The 16,039-nt window shown below is 48.0% G+C and overlaps 1 long non-coding RNA gene across 1 annotated transcript; it reads left to right on the forward strand.

Moving 5' to 3' along the window:
- The first annotated feature begins 14,223 nt into the window (after positions 1 to 14,223).
- On the forward strand, positions 14,224 to 15,722 carry LOC121585553. Its single transcript, XR_006003866.2, has 3 exons — positions 14,224 to 14,411; positions 14,985 to 15,324; positions 15,463 to 15,722. It is a non-coding gene; the product is annotated as an uncharacterized LOC121585553 (long non-coding RNA).
- The last annotated feature ends 317 nt before the right edge of the window (positions 15,723 to 16,039 follow it).

Below are 16,039 nucleotides of genomic sequence, written 5' to 3' on the forward strand. Positions count from 1 at the left end.
GTCATTAGACAGGTTTCAAGACTGGTCATTCAACTGAGACTGCTCTTCTCTGTGTCACGGAGGCTCTCCGCACTGCTAAAGCTAACTCTCTCTCCTCTGCTCTTGTCCATCTAGACCTGTCTGCTGCCTTTGATACTGTGAACCATCAGATCCTCCTCTCCACCCTCTCCGAGTTGGGCATCTCCGGCGCGGCTCACTCCTGGATTGCGTCCTACCTGACAGGTCGCTCCTACCAAGTGACGTGGCGAGAATCTGTCTCCGCACCACGTGCTCTCACCACTGGTGTCCCCCAGGGCTCAGTTCTAGGCCCTCTCCTATTCTCGCTATACACCAAGTCACTTGGCTCTGTCATATCCTCACATGGCCTCTCCTATCATTGCTACGCAGACGACACACAACTAATCTTCTCCTTTCCCCCTTCTGATAACCAGGTGGCGAATCGCATCTCTGCATGTCTGGCAGACATATCAGTGTGGATGACGGATCACCACCTCAAGCTGAACCTCGGCAAGACGGAGCTGCTCTTCCTCCCGGGGAAGGACTGCCCATTCCTTGATCTCGCCATCACGGTTGACAACTCCGTTGTGTCCTCCTCCCAGAGTGCAAAGAGCCTTGGTGTGACCCTGGACAACACCCTGTCGTTCTCCGCTAACATCAAGGCGGTGACCTGATCCTGTAGGTTCATGCTCTACAACATTCGGAGAGTACGACCCTGCCTTACACAGGAAGCGGCACAGGTCCTAATCCAGGCACTTGTCATCTCCCGTCTGGATTACTGCAACTCGCTGTTGGCTGGGCTCCCTGCCTGTGCCATTAAACCCCTACAACTCATCCAGAATGCCGCAGCCCGTCTGGTGTTCAACCTTCCCAAGTTCTCTCACGTCACCCCGCTCCTCCGCACACTCCACTGGCTTCCAGTTGAAGCTCGCATCTGCTACAAGACCATGGTGCTTGCCTACGGAGCTGTGAGGGGAACAGCACCTCCGTACCTTCATGCTCTGATCAGTCCCTACACCAAAACGAGGGCATTGCGTTCATCCACCTCTGGCCTGCTGGCCCCCTATCTCTGCGGAAGCACAGTTCCCGCTCAGCCCAGTCAAAACTGCTCTGGCACCCCAATGGTGGAACAAGCTCCCTCACGACGCCAGGACAGCGGAGTCACTCACCACCTTCCGGAGACACTTGAAACCCCACCTCTTTAAGGAATACCTGGGATAGGATAAAGTAATCCTCCCTTACCCCACCCCCAGAAATAAATAAACATATTGTAAAGTGGTTATCCCGCTGGCTATAAGGTGAATGCACCAATTTGTAAGTCGCTCTGGATAAGAGTGTCTGCTAAATGACGTAAATGTAAATGTAATTAGTAAAGGGCACATTGTTAAAGAGTACAATTATCTTTTTTAGGTGGTTTTTAGCCTGTCAATCATTTATTGCTTCATAAGCATAAAGATTGTGGGTGCCCATGTCATTAAGCATGTTGTGAACCTAGGGTCACCTTACGTTCATAATATTGAATGCATTAAGGTGTTATCTGTTAGACACCCCCCCCCACACACACACAAACACATTAATATTCACGCGCACACACACACACACAATCCAAATTGGCTCTAGAGAGAGAAACAGAGCAGGGAGAGACAGAGAGAGAGGTTTCATTAAAGGTAAATAACATTTTCTTCAAAATCTTTAGTACAGAAATGTAAGCATACATATTAAAATTATTAAAGTTATGCAATATTAATTATAAAACTATGACACTAATGTTTATTACTAAACCTTTATATAAATCATATATATTATTATTACTACACGATACTATGCATAAACCTTTATATAGATAATCAATATTATTATTACACAGATATAAAAAGCTAGTAAACATACACCAAAGACACAGCTCAAAGTGAATGGCAAAATGTTTCGCCAAACTGAAATTCCGTCATCTCTGCTAACCAACACCATGACGAAGACTCACAAAAGGTTTGAAACAGCATAATAGGCAGCCACGCTAAATGGACTTGAGTGACAACAAATCTGCCCAATTAGCTGATTCACTTGAAATACGCCCACATCGGTTGACAAGCCCACTTTCAACCCATGACTTGGCCCGTGTGGCAAATGGCTTATTTAAATCAAATCAATTTTTATTTGTCACATGCGCTGAATACAACAGGTGTAGACCTTACCGTGAAATGCTTACTTACAAGCCTTTAACCAACAATGCAGTTCAAAAAATAGAGTTAAGAAAATATTTGCTAAATAAACTAAAGTAAAAAATAAAATAAAAAGTAACACAATAAAATAACGTGGATATATACAGGGGGTACCGGTACCGAGTCAATGTGCAGGTGTAAATGTAAAGTGACTATGCATAGATAATAAACAGCGAGTAGCAGCGGTGTGAAACAAAGGGGTGGCCATTTGTCCGGGTGGCCATTTGGGGGTAGAAGCTGTTAAAGAGCCTTTTGGACCTAGACTTGGCGCTCCGGTACCGCTTGCCGTGCATTAGCAGAGAGAACAGTCTATGACTTGGGTGACTGGAGTCTTTGACAATTTTTTGGGCCTTCCTTTGACACCGCCTAGTATATAGGTCCTAGATGGCTTGGCCCCAGTGATGTACTGGGCCATACTCATTACCCTCTGTAATGCCTTACGGTCAGATGCCGAGCAGTTGCCATACCAGGCGGATATGCAACCGGTCAGGATGCTCTCGATGATGGAGCTGTAGAACTTTTTGAGGATCTGGGGACCCATGCCAAATCTTTTCAGTCTCCTGAGGGGGAAAAGGTGTTGTCGTGTCCTCTTCACGACTGTCTTGGTGTGTTTGGACAATGATAGTTTGTTGGTGATGTGGACACCAAGGAACTTTAAGCTCTCGACCAGCTCCACTACAGCCCCGTCGATGTTAATGGGGCGTGCTCAGTCCTCTTTTTTTTCCTGTAGTCCACAATCAGCTCCTTTGTCTTGCTCACATTGAGGGAGAGGTTGTTGTCCTGGCACCACACTGCCAGGTCTCTCACCTCCTCCCTATAGGCTGTCGTCAGCAAACTTAATGATGGTGTTGGAGTTGTGCTTGGCCACGCAGTCGTGGGTGAACAGGGAGTACAGGAGGGGACTAAGCATGCACCCCTGAGGGGCCCCAGTGTTGAGGATCAGCGTGGTATATGTGTTGTTGCCTACCCTTACCACCTGGGGGAGGCCCATCAGGAAGTCCAGGATCCAGTTGCAGAGGGAGGTGTTTAGTCCCAGGTTCCTTAGCTTAGTGATGAGCTTTGTGGGCACTATGGTGTTGAACGCTGAGCTGTAGTCAATGAACAGCATTCTCACATAGGTGATCCTTTTGTCCAGGAGGGAAAGGGCAATGTGGACTGCGATTGAGATTGCATCATCTGTGGATCTGTTGGTGCGGTATGCAAATTGGCAGGTTACCTTCGTAGTCATTTAGGTAGGTTACCTTTGCTTTTTGGGCACATGGACTATGGTGGTCTGCTTGAAACATGTAGGCATTACAGACTCAGTCAGGGAGAGGTTGAAAATGTCAGTGAAGACACTTGCCAGTTGGTCCACGCATGCTCTGAGTACACGTCCTGGTAATCCATCTGGCCCCTTGTGAATGTTGACCTGTTTAAATGTCTTGCTCACGTCGGCTACGGAGAGCGTGATCACACAGTTGTCCGGAACAGCTGGTGCTCTCATTTAGGTCCTCTAGTAGGCTCGCGTCACTGGGCAGCTCGCGGCTGGGTTTCCCTTTGTAGTCCTTAATAGTTTGCAAGCCCTGCCACATCTGATGAGCATCAGAACTGGGGTAGTAGGATTCGATCTTAGTCCTGTATTGACGCTTTGTCTGTTTGATGGTTTGTCTGAGGGCATAGCGGAATTTCTTATAAGTGTCCGGATTAGTGTCCCGCTCCTTGAAAGCGGCAACTCTAGCCTTTAGCTCAGTGCGGATGTTGCCTGTAATCTATGGCTTCTGGTTTGGATATGTACGTACGGTCATTGTGGGGATGTCGTCGTTGACGCACTTATTGATGAAGCCGGTGGCTGAGGTGGTATACTCCTCAATGCCATTGGATGAATCCCGGAACATTCCAGTCTGTGCTAGCAAAACAGTCCTGTAGTGTAGCATCCGCGTCATCTGACCACTTCCGTATTGAGCGAGTCACTGGTACTTCCTGCTTTAGTTTTTGCTTGTAAGCAGGAATCAGGAGGATAGAATTATGGTCAGATTTGCCAAATGGAGGGCGAGGGAGCGCTTTTTATGCGTGTCTGTGTGTGGAGTAAAGATGGTCTAGAGTTTTTTTCCCTTTGGTTGCACATGTGACATGCTGGTAGAAATGAGGTAAAATGGATTTAAGTTTGCCTGCATTAAAGTCCCCGGGCCACTAGGAGTGCCGATTCTGGATGAGCATTTTCTTGTTTGCTTATGGCCTTCTACAGCTCGTTGAGTGCGGTCTTAGTGCCAGCATCGGTTTGTGGTGGTAAATAGACGGCTATGAATAATATAGATGAGAACTCTCTTGGTAGATAGTGTGGTCTACAGCTTATCATGAGGGACTCTACCTCAGGCGAGCAATACCTCGAGACTTCTTTAATATTAGACATCGCGCACCAGCTGTTATTGACAAATTGACACACACTCCCACCCCTTGTCTTACCAGACGTAGCCGTTCTGTCCTGCCGATGCATGGAAAACCCAGCCAGCTCTATATTATCCGTGTCGAAGAAACCTCCCCGGCTCCTGGTTCATGCGCTCCACCTGCCCATTCGACTGAGGCCTATACCTGGAAGTGAGGTTGGCCGTGGCCCAGATCTTCTCCAGGAAAGCCTTCCACACTCGGGTGGTGAATTGGGGGCCACAGTCCGAGACAATGTCCTCCGGAAGTCCATAATGCCGGAAGACCTGTTGGAACAGGACCTCAACGACCTGGAGAGCAGAAGGAAGACAAGTTAGTGGCAAAAAACGGCATGATTTGGAGAACCGATCTACGACCACCATGACTGTGGTGAAGCCGTCAGAACGTGGAAGGTTGGTGACAAAGTCTATGGACAGGTGTGATCAAGGTCGCTGTGGCACTGGGAGAGGAACTAGTTTGCCTGCCGGGGCGTTCCGAGTTGTCTTCGTTTGGGCACATACGGAACAGGAGTTGACGTAGCGGGAGACATCAGAAGCCAAGGTGGGCCACCAGTATTTCAGGGTACACATAATACCAGAGTGCCCTGCCGTAAGGGTGGTGTAAGCCCAGATCAGCAGGCGGTCACGGACACTGGTGGGTACATACACACGCCCCTGAGGGGCATTGGCAGGCGCTGGGTCCTCCTGAGCCGCCAGGCGGATGTCTTCGTCCACATCCCAAACGACAGGAGCAACGATGAGAGACGAGGGCAGGATAGGACCCCCCAGATCCTTCCTTTCTACGGTATGGTGCATCCTGGAGAGTGCGTCGGCCTTCACATTCTGGGATCCTGGGCGGTAGGACAGAATGTTATTGGACAGAATGTCATTGGACACTGTGTTAACAAACCTCCAAACGAGCTTCAATTCCATACAACACTCCTTCAGTAGCCTCCAACTGCTCTTAAACACTAGTAAAACTAAATGCATGCTCTTCAACCGAACGCTGCTTGCACCCGCCCAACCGACTAGAATCACTACTCTAGACGGGTCTGACCTAGAGTATGTGGACAACTACAAATATCTAGGTGTCTGGTTAGACTGTAAACTCTCCTTCCAGACTCACATTAAGAATCTCCAATCCAAAGTTAAATCTAGAATCGGTTTCCTATTTCGCAACAAAGCCTCCTTCACTCATGCTGCCAAACATGCCCTCGTAAAAATGACTATCCTACCGATCCTTGACTTAGGCGATGTCATTTACAAAATAGCCTCCAACACTCTACTCAGCAAATTGGATGTTGTCTATCACAGTGCCATCCGTTTTGTCTCCAAAGCCCCATATAATACCCACCACTGTGACCTGTACGCTCTTGTTGGCTGGTCCTCACTACATATTCGTCGCCAAACCCACTGGCTCCAGGCCATCTATAAATCACTGCTAGGCAAATCCCCGCCTTATCTTAGCTCATTGGTCACCATAGCAACACCCACCCGTAGCCTGCGCTCCAGCGGGTATATCTCACTGGTCATCCCCAAAGCCAACACCTCCTTTGGCCACAATTCCTTCCAGTTCTCTGCTGCCAATGACTGGAACAAATTGCAAAAATCTCTGAAGCTGGAGACACTTATCTCCCTCACTAACTTTAAGCATCAGTTGTCAGAGCACCTTACCGATCACTGCACCTGTACACAGCCCATCTGAAATTAGCCCGCCCAACTACCTCATCCCTATATTGTTATTTATTTTGCTCATTTGTACCCCAGTATCTCTATTTGCACATCATCTCTTGCACATCATTCCAGTGTTAATACTAAATTGTAATTATTTTGCACTATAGCCTATTTATTGCCTTACCTCCATAACTTGCTAAATTTGCACACACTGTATATATATGTATATCTGTTGTATTTTTGACTTTGTTTTGTTTTACCCCATATGTAACTCTGTGTTGTTGTTTTTTATCGCACTGCTTTGCTTTATCTTGGCCAGGTCGCAGTTGTAAATGAGAACTTGTTCTCAACTGGTTTACCTGGTTAAATAAAGGTGAAATAAAATAAATAAAATAAAAGAATGAATTGGAAGCGAGTGAGAAATTGGGCCCACCTGGCTTGACGAGAGTTAATCCGTTTCGCTGCCCCTATGTGCTCCAAATTCCGGTGGTCAGTAAGAATCCGGAATGGATGGACTGCGCCCTCCAGCCAGTGTCTCCATTCCTCCAGAGCGAGGACCACCGCCAACAGCTCCCTGTCTCCAACTCCATAGTTCCTCTCTGTGGGGGTAAGCTTTTTAGAGAAAAAGGCACAGGGATACATTTTCTCTGGCTTACCGTGCCGCTGGGAGAGGACCGCACCTATGCCCTCCTCCGATGCGTCCACCTCCAGGATGAAAGGACGAGATGGATCTGGGTGTTTTAGGATGGGCGCTGTGGTGAACCTCCCCTTCAACCTCTTGAAGGCAGCGTCAGCCTCAGGGTTCCAGGACAGCTTCTGAGGCCCACCCTTAAGGAGGGAGGTGAGCGGGGAGGCTATGGAGCTGAAGGACCTGATGAAACGCTGGTAGAAATTAGCGAAGCCCAGGAAGCTCTGTAGGCCCTTGATGGTGGTGGGAACTGGCCATGACCTGACAGCGTCCGTCTTCACTCCTTCCATGAACACCCCCTGAGGACTGATCCGGTATCCCAGGAAGGAGATGGCCTGTTGGTGGAATTCGCATTTCTCCCATTTCACCAAAAGGTTGTGTTCCCGGAGGCGGAGTAGGACAGCTTGGACGTGCTCCTCGAACGTAGCCGAGTAGGTCAGGATATCATCGATGTACACCACCACCTGTCTACTCAGCATGTCCCGGAACACGTCATTGATGAAGGATTGGAACACAAAAATGTATGCACGCATGACTGTAAGTCGCTTTGGATAAAAGCGTCTGCTAAATGGCATATTATTATTTATTATTATTAAGGTGCATTGGCGAGGCCGTAGGACATGACGCAGTATTCATAGAGGACTGAGGTAGTGCTGAATGCTGTCTTCCACTCGTCTCCTTCCCGGATTCGGACCAGGTTGTAGGCCCTCCTCAGGTCCAACTTGGTAAAGTAACGGGCCCCTCGTAGCTGCTCGATGGCCGACGGAACCAGAGGGAGGGGGTACTGGTACTTGGTGGTGACTGCGTTCAGCCCCCTGTAGTCAATGCATGGTCTCAGTCCTCCATCTTTTTTGGCCACGAAGAAGAAGCTGGCGGAGGCAGGAGAGGTAGAGCGTCTGATGAACCCCTGTTTCAGGGTCTCCGCCACATACTTCTCCATGGCCTCAGTCTCCGCCATGGAAAGGGGGTAAATACGACTCGTCGGGGGGTGTTGACCCTCCAGAAGGTCAGTGGCGCCGGAGAAGATGGCTGCCGTTTAACAGCCCTCTAACCAATTGTACTATTATGTGTGTTTTTTCGCGTTATTTGTAATTTATTCTGTACATAATGTTTCTGCCATCGTCTCTTATAACCAAAAATAGCTTCTGGATATCAGGACAGCGATTACTCACCTCGTATTGGACGAAGATTTTTTCTTCAACAAGTCGGACGCAAAGGATATCCTACAGACACCCGACAAGGCCCAAATCCCCGTCATTTGCAGGAGAAAGAGACAGAGATATCGTGGACGTAGGTCGGGGTGCCTTGTAAGGATCCGACGGCGAGCGAGTAAACTGCCTCTTCCATCAATCCTATTAGCCAATGTTCAATCATTTGAAAATAAATTAGATGACCTAAGATTACGGTTATCCTACCAACGGGACATTAACATTTTACATAGAAATTTTTGTCATTTAGCAGACGCTCTTATCCAGAGCGACTTACAGTTAGTGCATACATTCTTTCATACTGGCCCCCCGTGGGAATCGAACCCACAACCCTGGCATTGCAAGTGCCATGCTCTACCAACTGAGCTACACGGGGCCCCAAAAACTGTAATATCTTATGTTTCACTGAGTCGTGGCTGAACGACGACACGGACAACATACAGCTGACGGGATATACGCTACATCGGCAGGATAGAACGGCTGACTCCGGTAAGACAATGGGTGGCGGTCTGTGTCTATTTGTAAACAACAGCTGATGCACAAAATCAAATACTAAGGAAGTCTCAAGGTTTTGCTAGCCTGAGGTAGAGTATCTTATGATAAGCTGTAGACCACACTATTTACCAAGAGAGTTTACATCTATATTTTTCATAGCTGTCTATTTACCACCACAAACCAATGCTGGCATTAAGATTGCACTCAATGAGCTGTATAAGGCCATAAGTAAACAACAAAATGCTCATCCAGAGGCAGCGCGCCTAGTGGCCGGGGACTTTAATGCAGGGAAACTTAAATCTGTTCTACCTAATTTCTACCAGCATGTTAAATGTGCAACAAGAGTGAAAAAACTCTAGACCACCTTTACTCGACACACAGAGATGCATACAAAGCTCTACCTCGCCCTCCATTTGGCAAATCTGACCATAACTCTATCCTTCTGATTGCTGCTTATAAGCAAAAACTATGGCAGGAAGCACCAGTGACTCGGTTAATAAAGAACTGGTCAGATGACGCAGATGTTAAGCTACAGGACTGTTTTGCTAGCACAGACTGGAACATGTTCCGGGATTCTTCAGATAGCATTGAGGAGTACACCACATCAGTCACTGGCTTCATCAATAAGTGCATCGATGACGTCATCCCCACAGTGACCGTACGTACATACCCCAACCAGAAGCCATGGATTACAGGCAACATCCGCACTGAGCTAAAGGGTAGAGCTGCCGCTTTCAAGGAGCGGTACTCTAACCCGGACGCTTATAAGAAATCCTGCTATGCCCTCCGACGAACCATCAAACAGGCAAAGAGTCAATACAGGACTAAGATTGAATCGTACTACACCGGCTCTGACGCTCGTCGGATGTGGCAGGGCTTGAAAACTATTACAGACCACAAAGGGAAGCACAGCCGCGAGCTGCCCAGTGACACAAGCCTACCAGACGAGCTAAACCACTTCTATGCTCGCTTCGAGGCAAGCAACACTGAAACATGCATGAGAGCACCAGCTGTTCCGGATGACTATGTGATCACGCTCTCCGTAGCCGATGTGAGTAAGACTTTTAAGCATGTCAACATTCACAAGGCCGCAGGGCCAGACGGATTACCAGGACGTGTACTCCGAGCATGTGCTGACCAACTGGCAAGTGTCTTCACTGACATTTTCAATATGTCCCTGACTGAGTCTGTAATACCAACATGTTTCAAGCAGACCACCATAGTCCCCGTGCCAAAGGACACTAAGATAACCTGCCTAAATGACTACCGACCCGTAGCACTGACGTCTGTAGCCATGAAGTGCTTTGAAAGGCTGGTCATGGCTTACATCAACACCATTATCCCAGAAACCCTAGACCCACTCCAATTTGCATACCGCCACAACAGATCCACAGATGATGCAATCTCTATTGCACTCCACACTGCCCTTTCCCACCTGGACAAGAGGAACACCTACGTGAGAATGCTATTCATTGACTACAGCTCAGCGTTCAACACTATAGTGCCCTCAAAGCTCGTCACTAAGCTAAGGACACTGGGATTAAACACCTCCCTCTGCAACTGGATCCTGGACTTCCTGACGGGCCGCCCCCAGGTGGTAAGGGTAGGTAACAACACATCTGCCACGCTGATCCTCAACACGGGGGCTCCTCAGGGGTGCATGCTCAGTCCCCTCCTGTACTCCCTGTTCACCCATGACTGCATGGCCAGGCACGACTCCAACACCATCATTAAGTTTGCCGACGACACAACAGTGGTAGGCCTGATCACCGACAACGATGAGACAGCCTATAGGGAGGAGGTCAGAGACCTGGCCGTGTGGTGCCAGGATAACAACCTCTCCCACAACGTGACCAAGACAAAGGAGATGATTGTGGACTACAGGGAAAAAAAGAGCACTGAGCACGCCTGTAGTGGAACAGGTTGAGAGCTCCAAGTTTCTTGGTGTCCACATAACCAACGAACTATCATGGTCCAAACACACCAAGACAGTCATGAAGAGGGCATGACAAAGCCTATTCCCCCTCAGGAGACTGAAAAGATTTGGCATGGGTCCTCAGATACTCAAAAAGTTATACAGCTGCACCATCGAGAGCATCCTGACTGGTTGCATCACCACCTGGTATGGCAACTGCTTGGAATCCGACCGCAAGGCACTACAGAGGGTAGTGCGTACGGCCCAGTACATCACTGGGGTCAAGCTTCCTGCCATCCAGGACCTCTATGCCAGGCGGTGTCAGAGGAAGGCCCTCAAAATTGTCAAAGACTCCAGCCACCCTAGTCATAGACTGTTCTCTCTGCTACCGCATGGCAAGCGGTACCGGAGCGCCAAGTCTAGGTCCAAAAGGCTTCTCAACAGCTTCTACCCCAAGCCATAAGACTCCTGAACAGCTAATCATGGCTACCCAAACTATTTGCACTGCCCCCCCTCCCCCACCCCATCTTTTTACGCTGCTGCTACTCTGTTAATTATTTATGCATAGTCACTTTAACTCTACCCACATGTACATATTACCTCAACTAGCCGGTGCCCCCGCACATTGACTCTGCACCAGTACCCCCCTGTATATAGCCTCCCTACTGTTCTTTTATTTTACTTCTGCTCTTTTTTTCTCAACACTTTTTTGTTGTTGTTGTTTTATTTTACTTTTTTATTAAAAAATAAATGCATTGTTGGTTAAGGGCTGTAAGTAAGCATTTCACGGTAATGTCTACACCTATTGTATTCGGCGCTTGTGGCAAATAAAATTTGACTTGATTTGATTTGTGAGGAGGGAGACACGTAGCTTTTAATGAAGAGAAGACATCGGAGAGATCTGCATACTCATGTGGAATGTTGGGCTGAAGGGCGGACTCCGGACTCTCCACTGACGTGGAACAACAAACCACCGGCAGGCAGGTCTTCCGGCATGAGGTGGACCAGGCTGTGATCTTCTTGGTGCTCCAATTGATGGTGGGGTTGTGTAGTCTGAGCCAGGGCAATCCCAAGACGATCCGGTGAAGGGGTGACGTGACGATGTGGAATGACAGCTCCTCATGGTGCTTCGGTAGTGTGGGAATGGTGATGGGGAGAGTGACGTGCGTAATGGTGCCTGATCCATGGGGTTTATTGTCCAGTGAGGTGACGTGTAGCGGAGATGGCAGTGGCACGGTGGGCAACCCCCATTCAGAGACCAGCTCCCTATCTATAAGGTTCCCCGCTGATCCGGAATCTATCATTGTGGTAGAAATGGAAGAGAAGGAATAACCAGTCACCGTTATGGGAACTAAAAACAATGGTTTTGTGACAGGAGCTGACGTAACACTCACGGAGCGACGACGGGAGTCATACTGCCTAGATAGGGAGCCGCCAGGAGATCTGTGGTCCGTGGTGGTGTAGGGGGTGCTGCCCACCTCCATGGGTGAGGACTCGGAAGCAGGGCTGCTTCCATAGCTCAGATGGGGTGAGCGTTGAGGCTCCGGAAGGTGTTGGGAACGCCTTCTCTCTCTCAACATGTCGTCAAGACGGATGGACGTGGTGATGAGGGTATCAAGGTCCATCTCGTCGTCCCGACATGCGAGTTCCGTCTTGATATTCTCCCGTAAGCCTCTCCTGAAGGCCATGCGCAGAGCACGCTCATTCCAGCCGGAAGACGCCGCCACCGTGCGAAAGCTCAGAGCGTACTCGGACGCGGGCCCCGCTCTCTGTTGTAGATGGAGGAGACGCTCACCCCTGTCCTTTCCCTCCGTGGGATGATCAAACACCGCCCTGAACCTAGCGAGGAAGGTGGGGTAGGGAAGCGCCACTGCCTTCTCTCCTTCCCAGACTGCCGTGGCCCAATCCAGCGCCTTTCCTTTAAGAAGCGAAATCACCAGCGCTATCCTGGCTTGGTCAGATGGATATGCCCCAGGCTGACGCGCCAGATAAAGGGAAACCTGTAGCAGGAAGCCGCTACATTTAGTAGTTTTACCGTCATAGCGCTCCGATAGGGAGAGGGTTCCCGCAGGAGTGGGTGATAGCATGGGAACAGGTGGATTGGGGGCACTCGCCACTACCTGAGGTGGAACAGGAGCGCTGGGCAGATTATGCAGAGTTTTTAGCACTTCTTGCATGGCGGCGTTCAACTGGGAAGCTGCTGCTGGTGCTGGTCGAGGCACTGGGAAACTCCTGCTACATCCATTTTCGTTTGGTGTGTGATTCTGTGACGCATACTGAGTATACGAAAAGGCAGGACGCAGACACAGGAATTAACAAGGTCAAGGTTTACTTAACAATGAGCAAGAGAAATAACAAAGACAGCGTAAACGACACAAAGCTTAACAATCACACACAACATCATCCAGAACAGTCCAGGGCTAAATAGGGGTGGTGATGAGGTGCAGGTGTGCTTGAGGTGATTAGGGTGCGTTGGGTTTCCATTCCGGTGTTGCCGAGGTGGTGCGCTCAGACCGGTGGCTCAGTAGACCGGCGAATCAGAGCGCCGGAGGGGAGCAATGGGAGGAGACGTGACAAAGACAGATGTTTTTATTAGGCTTTATTTACTGCTTTGTCTATTAATTGTCCAAACGCACAGCCGTTTTTCCACTCTATATTGCTATCGAATTTTCACAAATGCCTTAGTATATGTTATTCCCAAACATTCTATGAATTCATGAAAATGTGAAAATGACCATATCTAAGTGCTCGCTTGTCAGAATCTTTTTTTTAAAGTGTCATATTCTTCCTGGGGGTGTATATGAACAGATTTTAATAAGATTTCATGTTGCTAGATGGCGCCGGAGGGGATGGTTGCCGTTTTATGGACTCTTAACCAACCGTGCTATTTTGTGTGTTTTTTCGCATTGTTTGTAACTTATTTTGTACATAATGTTGCTGCTACCGTCTCTTATGACCGAAAAGAGCTTCTGGACATCAGAACAGCGATTACTCACCTTGAACTGGACGAATAATTTTTATTTAATGAGTTGGACGATCCTAACAATTTACATATGGATTTTCTTACAATCCTAACGATACGTACGTTCAACCTTTTGGCATGTATCTCGCTCCATAGGGCACACCCAAAAAAATCTCACGGCCCATCCAAAGTTTGGAAGCCGAATTCTACGCCCCGCCATCCTTGATTGGTCAATTGTAGGGGTGAAGCGAGTTTCTGCTTCTTGTCAATTCAGCCCGAAACTCAGTGTGGATTCAACATGGCAAAAGACTTCGAGCATCAACTTTGAGCATCGATTGACCGATGAGGTACAAAAGTACCTTCACCAGTATGATTCTAGCCATGCATTATATGCAACAGTTTTACTGAGTTACAGTTCATATAAGGAAATAAGTCAATTGAAATAAATTCATTAGGCCCTAATCTATGGATTTCACATAACTGGGCAGGGGCGCAGCCATTGGTGGGCCCACCCACATGGAAGCCAGGCCCACCCACTGGGGAGCCAGGCCCAGCCAATCAGAATTAGTTTTCCCCCACAAAATCGCTTTATTACAGACAGAAAGACTCCTCAGTATATAAAGATCAGCATGTAAATGCAAATTCGTTGAGGGAGATAGTGGAGACGCTGGGGTCCGACCCAACCACTTGTTTGAAAAAGTGCGGAAGGGTTTGCAACAAGTTTGTCAAGGTGAAGAAAATAAACAAGGGCTGCAGTGGAGATGCTGCTGGAAATGCTACTCCAGAAATGTTGCTGCTGGCTTGTTCGCCATGGGAAGACTGAAAGCAACATGCCGTCTTAACCAAAGGATGGGGTTTGTTGTATTTTCTATTGTAGTAGACGAAAAGAGTAGCCATGTTTTGCTAAAAATAGCTAGCCAGCTACTTGGCTGGCTAGTCCTAGCAGCATACTCGTGCAAGGAAAGCAAGCCAACCACCTAAACTGAAGATCTTTACAACTTTTGATCAAACAATTTTGTCATAGAAAGAAAATCATAAACTTCCCACATTGGTAACACCAAAGTCAAAGTTTGGTAGCAAGGTCCAGCTAGTCAAAATGTTGCAAACGTTTGAGTAGCTAGGCCAGGACTACACAACTCTGCTCAAATGTTTGCAAAATTATATAGTTCCCTCAAACTCAACTCTGGACCTCGAAGCCAGTTCCACAGCATTTTTTTCATTGTTCCCCTCTAATCTGGGACTGATTTAGACCTGGGACACCAGGTGTGTGCAATTAATTATCAGGTAGAACAGAACCAGCAGGCTCCGGACCTCGTAGGGTAAGAGTTGAGTACCCCTGATAGTCTATTGTGGTCTCGGTTAATGATATTTGAAGTTAATTAATGTTTTGGATATGTGTGTACTAAATAGCCCTCTACTTTTTCAAGGCACAAACACCAGTGAATGGAGACAGCACCTGGTTTTGTTCTCTGCGCCCCAGCACTGCCTGTTCATCGGCCCCAAGCACTACCTCTGCCCCCAGTACTGACTGGTGATCGGCGCCCAGCACATCTCCCATACTGAATTATAGTGCAGAATTAGAAAAGATCTCCATGCAGGACCTGGGAAGCACTACCCTGGGCCAACCTCCAAGACCTACTCAACTGGCTTGCTCCTCAACGATGCCAGCGTAGTAGCAGGGGTGTGAGAAGGGAGAAAAGAGCTGCAGACACATCACTCGCAAAGGCATTGCAATGTCATGCACCGAGCCACCAGCTTGTCCCAGAGGTAAATAAATCAAAATAATTTCAGACTTTACTCTGATCCCATTTCCCCTCTTCTGTTGTCCCTTTTCCTCCTCTCCTCACCATGCACACTGCTCCCCAGACACTCCTAATGTCCCCCCTCTTCCCATCCTCTCCACAGGGTCCTGGCACCTATAGCTGATTTCATGGATGAACTCTCCCCAAAACTCTGGGAGAAATTAGATCACCAGCTGCATGAGTTTGTGCATGACTTCAAGAGTACATGGCGCGAATGACTGGGACCACAGTGAAATTAACAACTTGTTCTGTTCAGACATCTCAGGAGTCAGACACTAGACACTTGTTTACATGTCTGTTCTCAGCAGACATTTTGGTATTGTGGTTTACTTTCAGAAGCAAGAATAAAGTTATATTTGTGTGGTTAAAGCTCTGTTGGCATTTCTTCTCAATACAAGGTGTTTCAATGCATTCTATTTGAACATAAAGTGTTGACAACATACAGAAGAGCTGTGTTCCACAGGCTTTAAATGCTTTCTTCTACTTGTGGTGTAGTTCAATCTAATCTAAATTACTGCACACTGAGACGTACCAGAATCAGGTTCCATTTTATTAACTAGATTAAAACTACTGGTTCACAGTGCACACAAAAAAACTGTGTCTGTGCGTCCAAGAATCCACATCCTTGCAGCCATGATGCCGAATGTATTCTCTGACTCTCCGACAACGAGTGGTAGTAG

Source organism: Coregonus clupeaformis, chromosome 17 (genome assembly GCF_020615455.1).
Source record: "Coregonus clupeaformis isolate EN_2021a chromosome 17, ASM2061545v1, whole genome shotgun sequence".
NCBI lineage: Eukaryota > Metazoa > Chordata > Actinopteri > Salmoniformes > Salmonidae > Coregonus > Coregonus clupeaformis.